At 41.5% G+C, this 22,797-nt stretch overlaps 1 long non-coding RNA gene across 4 annotated transcripts; it reads left to right on the forward strand.

Annotated features, from left to right (window-relative positions):
- Positions 1–1,131: 1,131 nt before the first annotated feature.
- LOC310756482 lies at positions 1,132–14,373 on the forward strand. Of its 4 annotated transcripts, none has more exons than XR_014544901.1 (5): positions 1,132–1,851; positions 2,679–2,733; positions 4,196–5,073; positions 9,398–12,809; positions 14,290–14,373. It is a non-coding gene; the product is annotated as an uncharacterized lncRNA (long non-coding RNA). The 4 variants fall into 4 exon arrangements; XR_014544902.1 differs by having other exon boundaries at positions 4,196–4,379; positions 5,005–5,073; positions 9,398–14,373; XR_014544900.1 differs by having other exon boundaries at positions 9,398–14,373.
- The last annotated feature ends 8,424 nt before the right edge of the window (positions 14,374–22,797 follow it).

Below are 22,797 nucleotides of genomic sequence, written 5' to 3' on the forward strand. Positions count from 1 at the left end.
GCTATGAACTATGGAATTATATGAGTCTATATTGTGTCAAAAGGCATTTCTTTACTACTGTCACAACAAAGGTTTTGGTGAAACTGCTTCTATTTTTTGTACTTTAAACCAAACTTTTCACTACTTTCTCTCTCTTTGGTTCACATGAGGAATATTCTGCTTTTTTTTTTTTTACAAGCAGAGATTAAAAAAAAGAAAACCACAGTGTGGGCTTTTTCTCTGCCATTAAAGCTTTACATATTTAAATCACTTTTTACTGCAAGTCACTTGGGGAAAAAAGTCATATAGCCTGTTGTTTTTATGGTCAGTTTCATAGCATGACAAATAGGCTGTCATGAAGCCATACACTTCTCACTGCAAATGATTTTAATTACAGGAAATTGTGCAGGCAATGGGTGGAAGGAGGGTGGAAGATGTGGAGGCTTGTAGGTCTCAAAAACTGTGTAGCTGGATCTAGCAAAGACTTTTAGAAATCAGAAATAACTCAAATTAGCAGGGTTTTTTTTTTTTTTTTTTTTTTTTGCTAATGTAGTCCTATGCAAATAGCCAATCATATGTGGCTACCACTGCATCTGGCAATACTTGATGTTACAAAAAACTCAAAACAACCCAAGAAATTGAGACAAATATTGTGGCTTTAGGAGTTACATTCAACGAGTGTACAATCTGTGTACCTGTGCACACATTAGTTGAGGTGGGCAGAAATAGTTGTACACTCCTTCACACAAACACTTGTACCTGTGTAGAGACAGCTTCTACATGCGCTTAGTGTAACATGTGAACAAGCCTATCATTTCTATTTAGCTTATAGCAAGGCGAGGACAGGTGGAGTAGTAATAACTCTCCTTTCTGGATCTGAGGAGCTCCAAAGAGAGTCCCTGGAGGCGGTCAATCATTCCCTTTCTCCCACCTGTCTGTAGATTTTTCTTCAGTTTGTTAATCTTTCATACAGGACGATGAGTCGAATTTAAGTGGCACCGGTGATATTTATGTGGATTTGCTTTAAAGCCTTGATGCTTTGAACATCGTGTAATTAACAGGCCTTTACTGTTGACCCTAGTGGGTCCTTGGAAACACTGATGCTGGCAAAGTTAATTGAAACAAATATTTCATTACCAAATTAATTCTATTACTTGCAGCCTGCACTGCTGGGAGCCTCTGTGCTCCAAGGTGATTTGAAGAAGGGCTCTTATTTTTTATAGTGCTCCTGTATTACATTTGATTTCTTTCCCCTCACCCTGCACAAGAGCTGGGGTGGGGGGAATAACAATGGACACCTTAATGTACTTGATGATCAATGCCAGTGTAAGACCAGTGCTAAGGCTATCCTGTTTTGGAACAAAGTCAGGAAGCTGCAAGCTAAGAATGATGCCTTGCAATTTTGTGCAAATTGTGCTTGCTTATGACCAGCCCTCCATTCCCTACCCCACACCTTTTCTTGCTCTTACAGGGCCAAATCCAGATGATGAGGATGGAGTGCTTGGAACCAGAAAAAGTCTACATTGACCTGGTCCTGTAGTACTTTATGGAGCACAATAACCGTAATGTATTGCATGGGGAATCTTCCTGGAAGTTGACCTGTTTGTTGATTACATCCATTGCTGGCAGGATGTTAAAGAGTGGGAGGGGACCCTCTTCTAGCATCCTTCACCATCTTTATCTGGCTCACCGCAGAGGAAGGGTTGTTGTTTTTTGCAGCACTACAGTAGGACTAAAGGACATGATACTTTATTATTCTGTATTTGGACCCAAAAGATAAATAGCAAGAAATTGACACCACAGCAAATTAGGAGACTACAAAGAAGAAAGGAGATGAAGTGCATTATCAGACCAGTCTCAAAGTTTGATAAGGTAGGGTGGATTAGACATAAACTACTTTACGGTGCAATCTTATACATTCTTGTCTGAGGAGGTGGGGAGAAGTCCTGCTGAACTCAGTGGGACTTACTTCTGAGCAGACATGCATAAGGCTGCGCTATCAGTCTCTGGCCTGTGAATTAGATGAGAAAATGACTGAGCGATCCATCCATGTGACTGGAGTGTTGATAGCCTGATGGCAAAGTCAAGATAAATGTGTAACATTATTTAGACCGACAAATGCAGTTTGTCACTGTAAAACAGATCAATGGTTTCCAAAATTAAAACATTCTATATCTGTCATACATTCTTATCAAGCGTTTTCATGAGTGTCAGGTGAGAGGCAAAGATGATGCACAATCAAACACAGATCCAGGACTGGAGAAGTGTGAAGTCTCTCTGAACATTGCACTGATTTCTGTCTGGATTTTTAACTTTGGTAAAAAAGAGTACCATCTCAGTCAGTGCTGCCATTTTAAGATTTACCACCACTGCAGCTCCATACAGTTAATTTTATGGGGGAAGAGTTGCAGAGGCTCAGATCTGTCTAGAAACAACACTGATTTGGAAGAACTTTCTCATAATCCTTGATGTGTTAAGACTGGCTGTAGATACTCAGTGCATGGTTGGGTAAAAGTACTCTGAACAAACTATTTTATTTAACACGTTGGAGCCCAGACATTGAAAAGAGGTGCCAGGGCTGAGCCAGAAAACAAATTCATCTCTGGTTTTACTCCTCCAATCTGTATTTTTTTATAATGTCACTATGGTTGCACAAGGAGCAGTGATTGTTTTCTTCAGTCTTAGTTTGTCCCTAATAGGTGGCATGCTTGCAGCGAGAAGTCAAACACAGCTTCCCTCCTGAGAATGATCAGAGTAAGCACGGAGAAGAAAAGCCTATGGCAGACTAGTGTTCTAATGCTGTACTTCTTATTCTTTCAATACCTTTGCCAAAACCTAGGAAGCCATTTATGTGGGCCTCAGAGAAACAGCACAAATTGCTCCTTGGCATGGTTGCTACAGGCACCTATGCCTGCCACCTTCAGAAGTCATCATGTAGCCAGATGTAGTTGTTTTTATCATGAACTCCTAATTGGAGGGTTACGCTTTCTCCCCCCCCCCCCGCATCCTGTGGGTAAATATGAGGTGGGGTGAGGTGGGGGTAAACATAGATAAGGAGTGGAGAGATAGATTGTTACCAGGGATACAAACAGGCAGTGAAAGGCAGTAAAGGAGAATGGAGAAGGTATTTGGCTCCCCCCTTCCGAAAAAACCTTCATATGAGTAAAGTTTCATCTTGGCCAGAGCCATCTTTGCCTTGAGGCAGACTGAGGTGGCTGCCAGAGGCGTCAAAAGCCCCCAATGGGGCAGAAAACCCATTGGTTCAGAAGTGGCACTGGTATCGGCCAAAATCATGTGAGATCTTGCAGAGCGTGCAAGATCTCATGCAAATCAGGTGAGATTTCACCCACAATTGGCACTGATGCAGAGTGAGCGGAGAAGTTGTGTTGGTTGAGGCAGCTGCAGCAGGGAAGGGAAGGGCAAGGCAGCACTTCCTGTTTTACCTCAAGCAGCAAAATGGGATGTGCCAGCGCTTCAGAACCACCCTTTTAGGAACAATATCACCCACAGGTGGTTACCAGCACCCAAAAGTAATTTCACAGTGGGTTCAGTCTTTGTCCTGCAAAGGCACGGCCTAGAGGTATTTCTGATCCTCTGCTTTCTCTACAGTTGCTGTTCTGGCCCACGGCCCACATCCATCTCTCCTACCTGTCTCTGCTTATTTTTACATTCACACCACAGGCGGCCATAAATACTAGGGTGGCAAACACATTGCGTTCTCTGGCTGAAAGTGCTGCCTCGGCCATTTCCCCTCCCAGATATGAATAATATCCCTGTGACTTAATTCAAGCAACACTGCTATGTCCTCTACTGCCCTGGAAGTCACAAAACTACCCAAAGGACAGTACAATGCTGACGGTGTGTGGGAAGTCTGTGTGTAAAATAATATTCATTCCATACAATTGCTCACCTGAACATTCGTTTCTGGCTTCACTTGGTACCCAGTAGAAGTGGGACATTATTGTCACCTTTTTGCCCATATTTATCACCATTTCCTGTGGATCCAGTTTAATATATCTCCTAGAAAGTAAAGAATATTATCAATATGAATAACAATTAATACACTACCATCATTTTTATTTAACAATATTATTAGTAAATAATAGTGAGGTGGATATTTGCTGAAGATAAAGATGGGAGCTGACATTTTATGTGTAATACAGCAATAAAATAAAATAAAATAAATCCCCTGAAACACTAATGCATTTTCTTTCAGAATCTGGAAAGTGGAAATTTGCTTGCTGGGAACCATCATTTCTGATCTAATGGAGGTTGGCTATGATATAATTCCTGTTACAGAGCAATTGATCAAACTATGTATTGGTAGTCACCTCAGCTGTACTTCCTGTGAGCAGAAATTACTTGCAAAGTTTTGTATAAAGGAGAACAAAGCTCAGCAGGTTAGTTCAAATGAAATGTTGTCAGAGGTCAGCACTTTCTCCAGCAGGAGCTATCCAAACATTCACATTGTAATTTCCATTCTCCATTCTGTTTCTCAAATGTCGCAACAGAGAATTGCTTCTGTGAGGTGAATGAAGAAGAGCCAGGATGGAGCAAAAGATCATCAGTGCATTTGTACATGTACACCTTCTCTTCCCAAGCAATGAATACTATATAGATAGTTTTTACTGGCATCCTGAAAGCATTTATTTTGATTATTCCTGGTGCCACAATGCATTTGGAATGTGAAAATACTGCTGTGTCTTTAAGTAAGGCTGTTTGAGCAGATAGGCATGAAGACAATCTAGTGTAGAATGTTTGCTAATATCCAACCATTACTATAAATTATTGTCATGTAAAATGTCTTAGGAAAGAGGATCTTTAGCAGGGATGGACACATCTGTCAATGTTGGTTTCTCTTGTTTTCTCATTTTTCAAATCTTAAGTCTGTCTCATTTCTGCATCAGTTTGTGAACCCTTTTAAAAAGTCAGCCCCAAAATTAATATACATTGTGCATGTTTGCGCTCATTTTCCACCAATATGTGTTTTGTTTTGGGTATTTTTGTGTACATCTGGGTGGACAGCTATTTCACAAAATTCAGAGAAATGTGGATTTTGAAGGAGAACTGAATTTTGGTTCATGTATTGATTTGGTAAGTACAAAGCAGGTGAGTTTTCATTAAAATGTGAACTCAAAAAAATTGTTCCCTCATTGCTAGTTTTAGTAAAATTGAGCCAAATATGCACCCCTTTCAGAGAGATGATTCATCTCCTGCAAATATTGGATCTTTTTTGCACAGTTACAAAAGTGGTAAAATGTTGCTGTTATCCTTTCTACCCATCAACACTCAGCACCTGGGCAGATGGTCACTCAAGTCACCAGGTTACACTTCCACACAACTCTGGGATGTATTTATATGTAAATTATAGTAATTATTTTAGCATTTGCTTTCCCACAAATAAATTAGCATATGCATATTTTATGTAAATCTGTGTCCACTTTCGTCTTCTATTTTGGTGGCCCCCCTTCTAACTATGACTTTCCTGCTGAATCAGAAACTATGTATGTGGGTTTATGGTTCTCAGGACTGGATCCCTATCCATATGTATTTTCCCCCAGTCTGATATTTGGGATGGGATAGAATGCATTCATTTTTAAAATATACAATAAATGCTATGAACATAAGAAGCTGCCTTATGCTGAGTCCGAGCGTCTAGTTCAGTAGTTGTCTACCACAACAGTCAACAGACTCTACAGGGTTTCATCTCAGCCATAGCTGGAGATAACAGGAATTGAACCTGGGGCCCGACAGATGCACAGTACGCCCTCTACCACTGATCTGTAGCTGTTCCTCTAACAAGAAGCTTGCAGTTGCATATCCGCAAATAAATCATTTGTCCTGCTAAGATGCATTGATTGAGGAAAGTGGCTTGCCAAAGTGCGTTGGTAGAAATATTGCAGAGACCCTTCCTCCATTCACTTCAGCTGTACTTTCATTAATTATGGCTTGAAGTAAATGGAGGAGGTGCAATAACTCGACATATACCCTGTCTTAACATTTCACACTATCTTCTTGTTACAAAACATCCTTAATATGAAAAATCCCATGTTAGTTTGAACATAATCTATACTATATGAACTTGACCTTTCCCTCACATTCTCTAATTTCTTTTATGGTCTTTTGTACACTCTTCAGTGTAGATTAAGTATTTGGGGAGAGAATGGTGTAATGAAAAATGAATTAAAATAAAGGACAAAGCTGTGCAATTTAACAGTTTTCCTATACCACTGATTGGGTAAATGCATCTTAATTGTTGTTTTAAATTACCTTATACACACACACACACACACACACACACACACACACAAGCACAAACTTATTTCTTTTGACTCGTATCCCACAAGGAAGTGGAAAAGAGCATGGAAGTAACAGGAACCATAGGAATAATTGCTTTTAATTAGAACCAATTTCTAACACATTGTGGAGGAGATGGTAACAAATGCATGGCAACAAAGCTATTCCTTAGAAAGCTTAGAAGGTCATTAAAGGTGTATTCAGTACCTGGCCAATTTGCAATGCACAAAGCTAATTGCAGTTCACCAACCCCATCAGTCCTGTACGGTGCTTTTTTTTCTTAAAAAAATGTTTAGGAGTACTCTCATTTCCCGACTCATATTGAAATACTGCTCCTCAATGAGGCAACACCTAGATTCACAAAATGTTTAGGGGTTGCGTCCCCCTGCGTCCGTCCCCCCCGAAAAAAGCACTGGTCCTGTATGAGATCCATAAATCACATATTTTTCCTGCCTTCATTTGACTGTAAAAAAAATGGGGTTGGTTGGGGAGAAGTGGAGCCAAGAACCTGGCAGGCCACAATACATGGGCTGGTGGAACATGTCTAGTGTTAAATCACAAGTTGTGAATGTTTGGTTAGCTCAAGGTGAATGTTATGTTGGATCAATGATTTCTCCTTGCGCAACAGAATGCCCCCCCCATCCTTCTCCCACATATTGGAATACAACAACACCATAGCCGATAGCACCATTTACAGCGAAGAACAGATTAAAAAACCCATTATCTGCTTCCAAAAGCTAGGGTAAAAAGGTAAAGGTAAAGTACCCCTGCCCGTACGGGCCAGTCTTGACAGACTCTAGGGTTGTCCCCTCATCTCACTCTAGAGGCCGGGAGCCAGCGCTGTCCGCAGACACTTCCGGGTCATGTGGCCAGCGTGACAAGCTGCATCTGGCGAGCCAGCGCAGCACACGGAATGCCATTTATCTTCCCGCTAAAGCGGTCCCTATTTATCTACTTGCACCCGGGGGTGCTTTCGAACTGCTAGGTTGGCATGCGCTGGGACCGAGCGACGGGAGCGCACCCCGCCGCGGGGATTCGAACCGCCGACCTTTCGATCAGCAAGTCCTAGGCACTGAGGCTTTTACCCACAGCGCCACCTGCGTCCCAAAAAGCTAGGGTAAACAGGTGAATATTTTAAATAATCAATAGAAAATATGATGTGTCATATGCACTTCTATGGGGAGAGAGCGCCACAGTTTGGGGGCCCACCACAGAGAAAACCATGTCATGAGCCAATACCAGCACCATCAGACTTCTATTCTTCTTTGGTGATCACTCGTAGATTGTCTTCCATAAACATGGTTTTAACAATGAGTCCGTAAGTGACTGTGGAGGCCAATTCTGGACCTACATGTCCTTCCACAGTGGGCACATTGGTTCCCGGGCTGGAGTTGATCACAGTGTGGATTTGCCAAGCGTGCCTTCCTCTTAGCACATTTCTCCCTTGCGTCCTGAGTTTGAGTGTCTTCAAAGTCCATGTCACCTTTGGTAAACGCTGTTCTCCAACTGGAGCACTCGCAGGCCAGTGTTTCCCAGTTGTCAGTGTTTATACTACTTTTTTTTTTAGATAAGACCAACAGCACTACCAACAAGGCCTTCTCTACTGAGCACCTTGAATTGGGTTTAGAAACAAATGGTGAACCAGTACAGATGCTTCAGGACAGGTGTAATATGAGTACGACTGGATATCACTCTCGCTGCTACATGGTGCACCCTTGATGTCACCTATCCCTCCAAACAAGGGCAGCCCCACACATTCTATCAAAATAATCTACTCCAGAGATTGACAGGGCATGGAGTGTAGTAGCCAAAGTGTCTCAGTGTAGAAAGGGCCATAGCTGGAAATAGGCACACCTAGCCCACAAGGCCTTCAGTGACAACACTGGGTTCAGGAGTACCCTGATACGACACACCTGTTCCTTACAAGGGAGTACAACCTCATCCAGAACAAGTTGCCCCACCACCTCCCAGATTCAGGAACTTAGAACGTATAACATCCCTGTCATGCCTACATTCAGTTTCAATTTGTTGACCTGTATCCAGTCCATCAGGGACGTGGGTGGCGCTGTGGTCTAAACTACAGAGCCTAGGACTTGCCGATCAGAAGGTCGGCGATTTGAATCCCTGCGACTGGATGAGCTCCCGTTGCTCGGTCCCTGCTCCTGCCAACCTAGCAGTTCGAAAGCACGTCAAAGTGCAAGTAGATAAATAGGTACCGCTCCGGCGGGAAGGTAAACGGCATTTCCGTGCGCTGCTCTGGTTCACCAGAAGCGGCTTAGTTATACTGGCCACATGACCCGGAAGCTGTACGCCAGCTCCCTTGGCCAATAAAGCGAGATGAGCCCCGCAACCCCAGAGTCGTCCACGACTGGACCTAATGGTCAGGGGTCCCTTTACCTTTACCTTTATCCAGTCCATCACTGCCTCCAGGCACCAGTCTGGTACCTGAAAACCTCTACTGATTCAGACAGTACAGAGAACTGGGTGTCATCCATATACTGAGGACACCTCACTCCAGAATTTCTGATAACATATCCCAGCAGCTCCATCTAGATGTTAAACAGCCTGGATGACAAGAGAATCCCGTGGTCAACAGTATCAAAAGCTGCAGAGAGGTCAAGGAGAATGAGCAAGATTGCGCCTCCCCTGTCTCTAGAGCCTTCTGGGAATATTTATTTAATATTTCTCAAATGTCAGAGATGACTTTGAAATCTTTTCTAATTTGGCATTATCTCACTATACACATTCGGGAGTTTCTTTTTGGTTGTTTTTTTTGTAGAATGCAGTAGATTCCTTTGGGATCATGCAAGAGAAGTTTTGGAAAAGCATGAGATTAATTCCTGCTTTGCAAATCATTATCATTCTCCTTGTGAATGTGAAACCCTTCTGTTAAACCTGGTATTTATGTTCTGAAACAAAGGACATGACTAATCACAAGGGGTCTCCTTGTTGCATTGTTCCAGTTTGTACTCCACTTAAACAGCATTCCAGATAACATCATGTCACTGAATAGAAATGAAACTTTCCTCAGAGGAAGCCAGCAAGCTTCGATAATTACATTCCCTTGATAATGGCATCTGGGAATCTTCGCTGAAACAGACTTTCTCTTTTCCTCAAATAGGCATTCTCATTTCCACAGAATCAATAAGTAGGAAGACCAAAAACAGACCTGTGGATTCCCATCAGGCATACCTATTCTCACCCCCCCTCCACAAGATCCTTTGAAAAAGATTCAAACCGCCTCCATTTTAAATTCATGACTACTTTTTTGGTTTTACCAAGGCTTTAAATATCAAGTCATTAGACAGAAGGAAATAGTATGTTCACTTTCCATTAGCTGCATGCGGGGGTTGTAATAATGAAGAAGTTGCTCCTTGTGGTAAAGCCCCATGCCTTTCAAAAGATTTTTTTAGGTGGTTGGCTTCTCAGCATTGATTTCCCCACAGCTCTTGGGACAACCAGAGAGCTCTGGTTTTGGAGAGGGAGATCCAAGGGATTGCTGTGGTAACTTCCATGGCCCTGCAACAATTGCTTGGGGGCAGTTGGGGACAAGCTATGGGAGGAGCAGGAAATGGCTCAGGTCCAAATCCATCCTGGTGCCCCAAGATGCCCCCAAAGCAGCGAGAGATTTAGACCAGCCCAGGAGTTGGCCTAGATCTCTCACTTCTCACTTCCTCCGAATCAGGGCCAGCCAAAGACATTTCAGAAACTGAGGTGAACCACAAATTGGTGTCCCCTCCCCTCCCACTAGGGAAGAAGGGTTGAGTGAAGATCTACATCAGGAACAAGGGGGGAATATATATCAATATCAGGAGTGGGAGGAGATCAGCAGCACCTCCTATTCACCAAGAGGCCACTGTAGAGGCTGCATGGGGGGGGGGGGCTGCCGAAGAGGCGGCAGATCCTGCCTCCAAGATCCTGGCACCACGGCAGCAGTAGCAGGCAATGCGTTCCTTGGAGGCTGGATCTGCTGCCCCTATGGATCCTACTGCCTTATAAATGGGTCACTGTGGAGCTATTCTTTAAAAACCTATCAGGCACATCTCATGCCAGTACTAGGTGATCATGAATTGAGTTGCAGTCATTCAGACTAGCTCCCAATCTAATATCAATATAAATGTTTGTGAAGAGACCTGTCACTTCTGCCAGTCTTAGCCAAATCATGTCCCCATAATTTTTTAAAAATAGACTGGGCTCCATTCTATAAATGCTAATGATGTAACCAGGCACGTCCAAAGTCCGCTTTGGGGGCCTAATTCAGCCCCGCCCCCCGCCCCGCTTTATCTGGCTCCTGTGGCAGTTTATTTATTGGGGTCAAATCCTAAAAAAAGCTCAACATCTTTGGTCGGCCCTCACACATGTTCACTTCATCAAATCTGGCCCTCTTTGAAGAAAGTTTGGGCACCCCAACACATCTACCATCTTTAAAGTACCACAAGTCTCTTTGTAGCTTTTGAAACGGCCCTTGTTTTCAAAAGCAGTTTTCCATGTTGCCTGAGGGGATTGTTCAGGTGACAGCAAGATTGTGAAAGTCTTATTATTTGTGGTATTTAGGATTCACCCCACAGCTCAACAGGGCATGAAGGTGGCGGCTTCCCCTTTGCAAAGCTTGCACTGGTTGGCGGTCCAAGCGCTGTAAAAGATGTTACCTGAGATTGTCGGAGTGCCCCAATCTATCAGATCACAACTGTGAATAAGAGGGATTTGCACATAGGCTCAAAAATTAGGAGGTGTGACTATTGACAAACATAACAGGCAAGGCACTTGTTGCAATATGACATTTATGGGTGCCAGCAAGTCTAAATGCACTGCAGTGTTATACTTCACTGGGATGCTACTGCTTACGCATCTTTGCATCAGAAGAAATGCAGGCAGCTCAAAATTAACTGAAAGGCACAGAACACAAAGTTCTAAAATGGCTGAATCCCAGGCAAAAATTCTAGCTCTGTTTCCCAGCCTGGTGCATTCTAGATTCTGACTGGCACAGCTGGGAATTACAGTACAAAACATTAGGAAGGGTTCAGATTGAGGAAGGCTGCTTTAAACACTTAACCTGTCTGTTCCTGAGACATATGTTCAGGACCTTTGTTTCACCAGCCCTACGGTGCATCCTGGCCTGTTAAGAAAACTCTCCTGCCATCTTAAAAGACTCCTCTAATGAGGCTGCTAAATCTTCAAATGGAGTTTAAAAAAATCAAGCATAATGATTCACTTTATTATTATTTATTGTGCATTTCACAACCTAGAAAATAAATTCTTCTTTCCTAAAAAGAGACTTCCTGAAGTTTTAGTGGCTGTGAATTGTAGTCTTGATCTTAAAAGGGGCCCTTTTTAAATTATGCTATATCCCACTGATTCATTGTGAGAGTTGAGCACATATTCATCTCCTTTCCCACTTACTTTGAGTAGAGTAGCAGCACTTTCTGAAGTACGGATGGCTCTGAGTTAATTTATCTCTGTTATCAGGAATGGAGCTTTTGCAGCAGCCCAATAGACTGCACTATGGAATATTATTTTCAATTGCTCTGTTTTGAAGAGGGAGAAACACTTAAAAGCACAGCTTTCTTGGCATCTCTATTATCCCGAACATCCCAGAGATTTGCTCCTTGCAACTCTCTTTTCCAATCTCTTGAATATAGAATTAAGGAGCTGGGAGCAGTGAATATCATTAATGGGTGACAAATATACATGGGTGACAAATATACATATATATGATGAGTACCCTTTAAAAGGGACAAAGGTGTAGAGCTGATTTAGAATTTGGGTGTGGGGAGCTGACTCTGCTGGTGGAGTTCCCAGAGCTATGAAACAACCGGGCCTGCTGCATCCCACTCTAATGGTACATTGTATGGAGCAGCTGGGGCTGCACATGCTGAAGCCTCTGGGAAAAGTTGAAGCATAGCTCAGTAGTAGAGTAGTAGCACATGCATTGCATGCCTAACTTCCTAGGTTCAATCTCCTGCCACCTCCCATTAAAAGGATCACGTGACATGCTTGAGACTCTGGAGAGCTGTAGATAGAGCAGAAAATCCTAGATGGGCAAAACAGTCTGAAGTGGGTTGGACTAGATGATCCTTTGGTTCCTTTCCAACTCTATAGTTCTATGAATTTGTGGTATAAAACCTATTCTTATGTTCTGATCAGCTTTTAGGTGAATTATGTGGAAAGACATCCAGCTTCCCCCACTCCCTTCCTCTTCTTGAATCAGAGAATTGTGTGGGATAACCAGCATGCTTACATCCAATTAACGCATGAAGGGGTTAATACCATAGAGTTAGCTGTCCTGCCAGGCTTAGCTATGTCACTTCCTCTTACTTTGGGAGGAAATAGGCAACCAAGCCTATTGTTCACCCCAGTCTACCTGATAAGCCTAACATGTGAAGAGCGGCATAGCTCTCACCAGTCTTTCTTGAGTGCCTATACTAATAATCTGTGAACTTTTACCACTGTAACTAAGCTAAGTTTTACTGGATGTGTACTTTTTTTCTGACTGCTGTATGGAAAAGCACACAAACAAGACCTTTGAAAAGTTGGTAAGTAAACAATTTTTTAACAAGTATGTGGTCTTTTCCTATGCTGGGGAAAGAGAAAAACTTTGGAAGGAACTTGGAAGGACACATTTTCAAGCTCTAACAGGCTATGTTTCCATGCTTTAGTTTGCTGCATATTTTGTGACTTCAAATGTGTGCTGGTGCTCTCTCACCAAAGAGTACTTGCCTCAAACTTGGATCTTGGCATATAAGGAATTATTAGAGATAGAGACAGAGATGGTAGAGATAGAGATAGAGACAGAGCCAGCAACCACCACACACAGCAGCTGCTTATGAATCCAACTAGAGACACAGGCAGAGCACTGAATATGTGACTTAATGGCCTTCTGGTAGCATAAAAAGCAATAAAGCTCTCCTCTTCTCCCCACCCTCTTTCTTTTATTTCTCAATAAACTTTCTGCAGCCATCTTGAAGAAGTCAATGCACTGCTGAAGGCTGATAGAAAGGACACTAGTCTACATGCAGTTGTAACCAAGCAACTCTGAAATAAACCTGTTATCTCATAAAGCAAAGTCTGAACCCAGGGTCTTATTTCTAAAAGTCCAAGACTTCTGAGCACACCACCGGGCAGCTAAGAAACATTTTGAAGTGGGAACGTTTGATGATAGAGCTTAGGAAAGCTCTACCAGCAAACTAAAGGCTCACACCCCAAACAGCTCACTAATGTAGATCTAGTGGGATTTGCTCAACATGCTTTATCTCTCTGCCAAACACCCTATATTACAGCTGTAATATTTATAAGGTGAGTGAATTAAGAGTGCCAGCAATTCCAGAAAGATTTAGCGCAAAGCAGCTAGCAAACAAGCTAATACTATTCTAAGCAAATATTTATTTTGTATCAACTGAGTAGATCTCCTTGCTGCAGTGATTCTTTATGCCATTTTGTTGGAGTCAGGGAGACGGCAATCAAGTGTAGATCATTGTTAAGGTCTCAGATAAGTGGCCTGATTTACTGGTGGAGTGGACTTACCTATGACTCCCATGTAATTGCTTTTTTGTACGAAAGTGCCTGCAGGCTATCTTCAAGACATTTTCTTAAATAAACGATGGGTATTTCTTTTAAGCTGCTGGAATGCTTTCATTAAGCCTTGTACAGTTGTGGCCTAACAACAGTTTAAGGCAAGAAACCTGAAGAGAGAAGGTGATTCCTCAACTTGTCTGGAGGTGTTTTAAGCAGCAGTGAAGGAGGCAGTAGTTGCATGCAAAAGAACCAAAACAGAACCCCAGGTCCATGACTTTCTTCCTACAGAAGGCTCTCTTAATTGGATATGAGCCACAGCATTTAAAATAAGTACTTAGACTGCATTTCTAACCTCACTTGGGAGTAATCCACAGTGAATTCAATAGGACTTAACTTCTGACTGCCACATGGTTAGGATTGCATGGTCATCATTAGGAAAGGCTAGCTCTTTTGCCCTTTGAACTGCACTTAACCCCCCTCTCCTTATATTCCTCATATTAGGATACTGTGGTGCGCTAGATGAAGGCCAACAAACCGAGAGTGAATCCTGGTAAGACACAGACTCGTGGGATGAGCAGTTGCCAGGGCCAGTTTAAACGGGGTTATTTTCCCTCTGAAGGAACAAGTATGTGATTTGAGGGTGTGTGTGTGTGTGTGTGTGCTCCTAGATCCACCTTTGTCACTAGAAGCCCAGGTAACCTCCATGTTGGAGTCACCATTATCAACTTCCATTGGTCCACCAACTATGCCATGATTCATGCACTGGTAGCCTCAGTAATGATAATGTGCTCCACATGGGGTTTCCTTTGAGACAAGGCTAGAAGCTGCACCTGTGCAGAATGCTGAGGCAAGATTGTTGATTGGGCACCTGCATGCACACATATTACATTGTTGCTGAGGGAACTGAGACCAATTACCAGCCAGCAAAATGTGGTAGGCCAGTCCTGGTGGTTTGTCTTGATAGTGTAAACACGGCTGGTGTGTCTCCTCTGAACTGCTGACTGCTACATAAAATTAAAGGTGTGTGTGAGAGAGAAAGGGAGGCAGAGCAGTTGAGTCACCCTGAGCTCTGTTTAGTGGAGGAAAGTAACCCAAAGAAAACAAGCTTCAATCTAAATTTTCTTCACCTTTGCCTCTGCCTGGGAAGCCCTCCAGAAGTCAGGATTATGAAAGGTAAATTTGGATGGAATATTTTGGCAAGGCTGTCATGTTTCATTTGCCAAGCTTTAAATTCTGATAGTATCACAACATTGCCTGTGTAAGGAGTGAGAAGGGGTCACACACACACCCTGTCTACAGTTGGAAATATGCCGCTGCTTCTTCTTTTTAAATGGGTGGTTTTCCAGTACATACAAATGAAAGCTAAGGAAGGAGGCAGAGGGTGAGAGTTCTTGCTTGCAAAAGGGATTGCCATACAATGTTCTACCTCGACCAGTTTTTCATCCGTCATGGCTCTCCCATTAGCTATGAATGAGTCAAGGGCGAGATTCAAATTCAACTTTTAGTAGCTGTGCTGTGAATTATTTTAAAGTTAACATGAGTTATAAAATGTGTTTTCTGTTTGAACCATTACATGTACTATACCTTAAACTGTAGTCATGCAAGTGTTGTTTATAGAGATGGGTGAGAAATTAAGCTCGGTTCACATTTAAAGGGGAGCCTGCCTAATTCACACTAATCCTGTGCAATCACACTTCTCTGAATTTTGCAACCCAGTTCTCCAGTCAAGTAATGTGTACAAAAATGTATATACCAAGATAAAGTATGCATATAAATGCGTATGTATTAATAAAAATAATATGCAAAATGCATGACATTAGAGGAAATTGCTTTGCAAAACTGCATATTAGAGGAAATTGTGTATTAAAATGTGTATGTTTAGGAGAAATTAATGCTAAAATAGTGGTGATTTTTTAATTAGGACTTTAAAAAAAACTTGATGTGGAAATATGGAGAATTGACTGAAAAAAAAAGAAAGATGGTGGAACAGAGCAATTTGTCCATCCTTACCTGTTTTTGATTGTGGCTGGCAATAAAGTTGTTGTTCAGCATCCATTTATGCTTGGCTTATTCTCTAAAATAAACTGATGTCTTGATGTGGTATCTTTGCATGAGCAGAGAGATTTAAATGTCAGGGCACTTCAAGTATGCAATTGCTTTTATAAATTTTGAGGTGGGTAGTGTACTTTGAAGCCTGTATGTTTGGATTAGCTCTTCAATTGTCTACAGGGACAGAAATACTGGTGTAAGGATCTAACACTTATATCTATGTGCCTGATTTTATTTTAAAAGTAAATTAAACTCAGTGATCTGACAGAAACTGCACCATGCTCACATGCTTTTGAGCAATTTATATCTAAAATGTAGGCAGAGAAACGCTCTTAACTGTATTTCACTACTGGTTACATTGAATTTTTATTTGAAATTTGACAGGAGACAGATGAAAGTTGAAAATATGGGAAGGGGGAAAGGATAACTGACAGGATTGATCAAAGGGTACAGATGCCTGATGCCTTTGTATTGGGGGACCCTGGGAAGAAGTCATGTCTGACTGAATTGATGCCCCATGTGGCTACCCAACATAGCAGTGGGTCCCTCTTGTAGCATACAGAAAACAGAATTATACTGAAAATTACATTTAAGTCTGTGCTGTGTTGGATAGAGTCTATACCCACCCCATTGTGAGCATGGCTTTTCTTGTCCCATCTATGTCTGTCTTTGTAACACCACTTTATTGAATCTCGTTAAATAAGAACCAGAGGATTGACCCAAAGTCTGCTTCAGCAGCTGTTACAACAGTTTTTAACAGTCTAACCTCCTAGAGCCATTGGTGGAAACTGGTTCTTGTCATGGACAGCTGTGTGGCAAGCAGGAGTTTGATATAAGGATGCCCCAGCATAGATATTCAGTCCTGTTGAAACTCCCTCTGCCAGGCACTTGTGGAAGGCAGAAGAAGAACCTAGCAAGAAAATAAGCAAGCAACTTTGTCTCTGTCTAGTCTTTGTTGCAGACAGAGTGCTAGGCAGTCAGACTGCCCCCCCCGCCCCCCCGGTAAGATGCAGTATGGCTGTTTGTATATCCTTAATCTCAAGGAGACAATATTACATAGATTTTAAGGTACAAAATAACTGAATAAGTTGCTGCAGTCCATAAATTCCAGCGTTATAGGAATATGAATTTGTAGTGCTTGCTTTTAATACAAGGCTGGGTTTACAGTGCATTGCAGATTTTAATCTGAGGCAGAGAAGAAGTCTTCCTTCCTTCCCTCCCTCCCCAAGTCTCCCACCAAATCAATTGCCTACCTTGCTACAACAGGAGTTGCTGTGGAGATAGCGGTAGGCAGTAATGCTCTGAGCATAGGGTGACCTGGGAAATGTAGTTTTTCCAGGGCATCTGACAGATTTGTCTTGTAATTGCTGGACCAAATCAAATTTAGGGGAGTTCACACAATCCCTAGTTGAACAGGGCAGACCTCTGTCTGCTAATTTCTAGTTCTTAGCTTGTTTTTTGTGGAGCAAGTGTGTGTAACTGAACTATGTGCCATTTTCAGAAAATGAAAAACTGTTTTGAGAGAGGGAATTTGGAGAGTGGAGGAGCAGAGACTTAGTGCCACCTTCTCCCACAACTCTGAATTCTACTCAAAACAGCTTTTCATTACAAGAAAAGGAAAGAGTGGTTTCATAACTTCTTTACAACAATGTAATAAACAATCTTTCTCCAATTTTTTTCTGGATACCTTTTATTTTCTTGCATTGTGCTACAATCTTCTTCACCTGGGTCATAGTTCTAAGACACATAGAATTATATCCAACTAAGACATATTCAAAGTAGACAGGTGTATTTCATTGAGGTCTACTCTTAATATGAGAAATGTTGGATATTGCCCATTAGATGGCCAGAAACAACTGTGGATCTGTTTAAGCCAAGAGACACTATTGGAACTAGATGTGCTGCTTTCATGCAATGCTTTTGTGTGATCATTTTGAGGACAGTTTCCTCATTAACCAAGAGTCTGCAAAGAACATCACAAAGCTTGCTTAGAGAGAAAAAAAGTTTGCTTTTAATACTAGAATGGAGCTCCCTGACTGCCAGAGAAGCCATCAAAACCCAGACAAATAGATTCTTCCAGTAAAATATAAATTCTGTTCACAAAGCACTGTTCCAAGAATTGTGCATTGACCTATCAGGCATGAAAAATCAAAAAATGCAATTACCACCTAAAAGGTTCAGAGAATCTTCTTAATGTTTCCCAGCCTGTTGCTCCATCAGCCAGAAACAGACACATGCTTTTTCTTCATCTCATAATGCATATCCAAGGGGAACCCACACTAAGACATCATCCGTAAATTGAACTAAATTGCTGGAATGCCACTAGCCAGCAGACAACAAGTAATAAGGACTGTTTGATGATCACATCCTATTATGGTGTCTGAAGAGCTGCTGTTCTTAGACATATCTCACTAAAGCTTATAAGGAACATTTTTGGTTGTTGCTAATATTTAGTAGTATTGAGGTAATAGGAAGAACTTGACCAAGTGTGTAATTTATGTGACAATTTTGGAGCAATGAAATGCCATACAACAATTCTCGGCTACATGTAGTGAAGGGATCAGGATCATGCTCATCCACCCCACCGCTGATGTTCATCTGTTGAGTGGTCATATTTGCATAGTCGGCTTTTGCACATATGTGTAGAGCCCATCTGTGTCTTCTGTACTCAAATTTAGGGTGTATAAACTGCACATTTGGGATCTATGTTTCTTGAGCTGGGCATGCATAGGCCACCATAGAAATGTAATGGTCCAATGTGGGAAGGTACAATGTAGGAAGGTACATCACTGGGGAATGGGGCAGGAGAGTGTGATTCCAATTCTCTAACCATTTGCAGCCTTGAACAACTACTTAGAGCTGTTGGAAGCTATAGCAAATGGTGGGTCTAAAGCAAATGTTGCTTGTGACTGACAGCCGGAACTGAAGCTTATTTTCTCAGATATCCATTCATTTCAGTGAGACTTACTGCCTAATATGTGTACCTAATAGTACTGCTAAGCAACTTGATCCTATACTCCAAAGGACGTGCAATGAGACGTGCATAAGGACATGTTCAATAGGACATGTATAAAATTAAAATTTAGTCATATGCAATGAGAAATCCCATGTAGGGTACGAGTGCACACAGGCCCCAATATTTGCTTTGTATATGTACTTTATTTTAAAAAATCAGAACTGTTCCTGACTCTTCTGTGCACTGTCCACATCAATCTGTGGTTCTGGTTCCAGGCTGCTCTGACTGAAATGAAGCTCTGTTTTCCCTGTTCACTGTTATGGAGAATCTAAAAATGGCTCTTTCTCCCCTTTTGGCAAAAGCTGGTGAAATGTTTAGGCACATAAGTCACTCCAGAGTGGACTAAGCCTGCCAAATTGCAGGTCCAGAGGCTTTCGTGGTGGAAGTAAAAGGGATTTGGCACCCGTAATCCTGACTGTTGGCTGTTCTGTTGTATAAGATTGCAGCCTGAGTGGAAATGTTTCTACATCTTGACTCTAAATGCATGCTGTTAGACAAAGAAATGTCCATACTCTGCTTCCCTTACATCCACCCAGCCCAATCACCCCAAACCAGATATCAAAGTTGCTGAATGTATTTTAGTTGCAGCTTTTCCATAACAAATACAATTGGGCCCATTGTGAACTTAATTGTTCTCTTCAATATTCATAACTAAAGAAAACTGTTATGGTTATGGAAACTCTTATATCCTGTTTCTGAAGACAGTGCTCTGATTAAACACGCATAGGATTAGCCTGCTTCTGTAACAAATATATGTTAGAGGGTATGAAAATCCCCACAACCAACATCAATAGTTAGCAACCCATTCCAAAGTATTCAGTTTTGTTTTGTTTTTGTTTTTTTGCAAGGCAGATAAGGTTTTCTGCTACAAATAGAATTCTGTAGACATTTCTGGTATATGTAGTATTGATATTATTATGTGCAAAAAGTGTATGTGTGTTAGTCAAATGAATAAGCAACCCTAGCTGATTTATATCTCTATCCCAATAAAGAAATGCTGAATTGTTAACTAGCAATGGGATTTAAGATCCGTGTTTTACTGCTTGGAGTAGAAATGACTTTTGCCAGAAAGAAATGAGTGTTGTTTATCAAAAGCAGTTCAGTATGCTGGTCCTTGTTAGTTTATCTGTACTGTCAAGATCTATGGCCCACTGTGCACTGGGGCCAGTTATAGGGTGATCTCTGGTTGCCATGGTTGCCATTTGCTGGTAAAAGGCACAGGGAATAGAAGAGCACACATATTGGGGACATCAGTGAATCCAGAGAAGAATGGAAATCAAAGTGGGAATAGCCAATGTTTGCTTATTGGCCCCATGTCTAGAACAGAAATCAATCCAGGAAATACTATCAATATTCACTGTTGCTGTTGCTTCCAGTCTGCAAGTGATATGTAACTTATAATACCCCTACCTACCCTATTTGCATTGTGTTTCATTTGCACTGAAATTAATGGAGAGGAATAATGTAATGGCAACATAATTTATGGTAATTACACGAGTTATGGCATTTCACCACAGCAGACAGAGTGATGAATAATATAGTTTTGAGCAGGAGATGAGCTGCAGCAGAAAGAAGCAGTGCTGCTTGCAATGAATACAGGGCAGAACAGAAAACAATAACTTCTTACTTTCCTAATGAACATACATTGGATCTATGCAGATTTACTGAGGCACTGTATGAGCATCAAGAAAACGTTGACCTCTGTGGTGGGTTAGTTCTCTCAAATCCCAAGGTCTTGACTAGGAGATATTTAGCTCTGTGAGATTACAGAAACGCTAAATAGGATCTGGGCAATCTTATCACAAAAATAGTGTATGTGATTCATGACCACCACTGTAACTGTCTACAGCAGATCATCTAAGTTTGCAGACAACTGCTATCCATGGCTATTAACGGAGGCAGCTAGTGTTGGAACCTCCATACATAGGGGCTGTGTATCTCAGATTGTCAGTAGCTGGCATTGAGAAAAGGAGAACAGCAGTGATAACTGAATCTTGCTTCTTAACTTTCCTGCGACATTTGGCTGGCCCCTGGAGTCAGAATTCTAGTCTAGATAGATCTTTGGTTTGACCTAGCCAGTGCTCCCCCCCCTAAAAAAATGTTTAGGGGTACTCTCATTTCCCTACTCATATTGAAATGCTGCCCCTCAATGAGGCCAAACTTAGATTCACAAAATGTTTAGGGATATGTGTACCCCTGCATATCCCCAGAAAAAAAGCACTGGACCTAGCTAGGTGATTCTTACATTCTCACAGGATCTTAAATTAAACCCTACTTGCAAAAACCTTAAACCCTACTTGCAAAATGGCAATTAATTTATCTCTCCCTTGAGATGAGTTTTTCATTCTGTCATTTCAAAGTATTTGTTGACTTAGCGCGGTCTTGGAAAACGGAGGATCCTTCCTCCCACCCTCAAAATGTCATAAGAAAATATTCCTTGCACATTTTTTGCAATGCAGCATAGGTCCATGAGAAAGCAGTAAGCCTTTCTGCCAGAGCTTGTGTGACATGCTGTACACCAGAGGAGAAGGAAGGGGAGAAGATGCAGAACGCTTCCTTCACCTGTGCCTTCCTTTCTGAAACCACTCCCCCTGCCCCCAGCTTTCTCCCCAGCTAGGCTCCAAAACCAGCAATCAGCCTGGCCAGCAGAAACATAACTGGAGGGAGGGTAATTGAAGGGTAAACATGGCAGGACACCACTTCCACACTCCTCTCAACTTTACATCTTCACAGAACAACTTAGGCCTCTATCATGTCTAGTTAATCAATTAAAATAACTTTACTGAGAATTTTGAAAAGATTTATTTGAAATGGTTGTGTCTTCCTTAAGTTATGTTGCCAACTGACCAACAGCTCGAACTGGCAAAGTTCAGCAGGCAACTCTTTTCATAAAATGAAAAGTAACTACTAGTTAATGGATTAGATCAAAACAATCCATAGGTGATTTTTGATCCAGCAGAGAATCCCACTGTGGAAGGGGTGTGTGTGATAATTTTCAGCCATCCAGGATGCTCCAGTGGGTCACCCATCTCTCTCAAGCAGATTTTTGGAGAGGCCTCTAGGAAAAACAGGGAACTGGCAAATGCAACCTTTCCACTGGTAGGAGTAAAGTGTGGATTCAAGTCAATATCTGCAAATCAAACTGTTCTTAAAAGGACAGCTACAAATTGGCAACCTTACTAGCTGACAAATAATGTAAGTAAAGTCATAAATGCATACATATTCTTAAGTATCACAGCAACAAAATATACAGATCGATTCTCCAGCCTGGAAGAAACCACAAAAAACCTCTATGCATATGAAGGAAATAAAGCTTGTTAGTTACATAGTAATGTGAGTGATATTCATCCCCACAAGTGCTTGACTGCACATCTATTTCTGTATGTATTTACAGCCTTAATTACCACTTTCTCCCAGCATTCCTGCTCAGGCACTAGCAATGTTTACTTTGTTGTTTACACCAAGAATATATACAACCCTGCATTTGAAAATTGCCCTGCTTGTGTCTTATTAATTTTCAGGAATAAATAACTCAAAAGAAATTCATCATTAACTTAAGGGTAGAAGCACCAATATAACCAGAATGCTTTTTGTTTTTCTTTTTTAAACAGTAAATGGAAAAGGGATAGGCTATTTGTTTTGTACTGTGTCTCAGAAGAAAATAATTGGCTCATTAATCACAATATCAGCTTGGTGATTTTAGGAAGGTCAAACTCAAGACTCCATCAAGCTGTGGACATCTTTTTAAAAATGTATAAATATGGACGTAAGAGATACAGTGGTCTGAAAGTTTTGAAAAATACACAGGTGAAAGGGTTAGGAGACAAACGTATCTTCAGGTTTTTCTAGTGTATTTTTTTTCTACATCAGTGAACTTTATAAAAAGTAATGTTAACATAGAAACAAAATGTTTGTTGCCTCAGGCTTTGGCAAAGTAAATGCTT

Source organism: Podarcis filfolensis, assembly GCF_964270895.1.
Source record: "Podarcis filfolensis genome assembly, chromosome: 1".
Classification (NCBI taxonomy): Eukaryota; Metazoa; Chordata; class Lepidosauria; order Squamata; family Lacertidae; genus Podarcis; species Podarcis filfolensis.